The 554-nt window shown below is 41.9% G+C and overlaps 1 protein-coding gene across 4 annotated transcripts in view; it reads right to left on the bottom strand.

Moving 5' to 3' along the window:
* The window catches only part of LOC113206084 (apoptosis-resistant E3 ubiquitin protein ligase 1), a 33,704-nt gene that overhangs the window by 18,190 nt on the left and 14,960 nt on the right, over positions 1-554 (bottom strand). The gene's annotated exons all lie outside the window — the stretch shown is intronic.

The following is a 554-nucleotide window of genomic DNA, read 5'->3' as shown; positions in this document are numbered from 1 at the left end:
GGGGGGGGGCAAGTTAAGCACGTTAAGCAGGTTAAGAACGTTAAGCACGTTGAGTACGTTGAGTTTGGTTGAGTAACGTTGAGTAACGTTGAGTACGTTAAGCACGTTAAGCATGTTAAGTACGTTAAGCACGTTAAGCACGTTTAGCACGTTAAGTACGTTAAGCACGTTAAGCACGTTAAGCACGTTAAGTACGTTAAGCACGTTAAGCACGTTAAGCACGTTAAGCACGTTAAGCACGTTAAGCACGTTGAGTACGTTGAGTTTCGTTGAGTATACACGTATACACGTTATACGTTATAACGTTGGGCAACGTTGAGTAAGGTTGAGTACGTTAAGTACGTTAAGCACGTTAAGTACGTTAAGCACGCTGTCGTGTGCTGTATGGTTGAGATATGTAAGGACTAAAAAGCAAGCAGTAAACAAGCAAGTGAACTCGGGACATACATTTATAACATCCTGAGACGCAAAACACAGCAAGAGCAAGTAAAAAGGGAATCGATCCTGCCAGGAGAGAATGGAACTTATTTTTTAACTTGCCTATGTTCTTGAGT

This window comes from Frankliniella occidentalis, unplaced genomic scaffold (genome assembly GCF_000697945.3).
Source record: "Frankliniella occidentalis isolate FOCC.00 unplaced genomic scaffold, Focc_3.1 Scaffold60, whole genome shotgun sequence".
NCBI classification, from domain to species: Eukaryota; Metazoa; Arthropoda; class Insecta; order Thysanoptera; family Thripidae; genus Frankliniella; species Frankliniella occidentalis.
The sequence above is the reverse complement of the archived record's forward strand: the minus strand, read 5'-3'. Positions and strand labels throughout refer to the sequence as shown.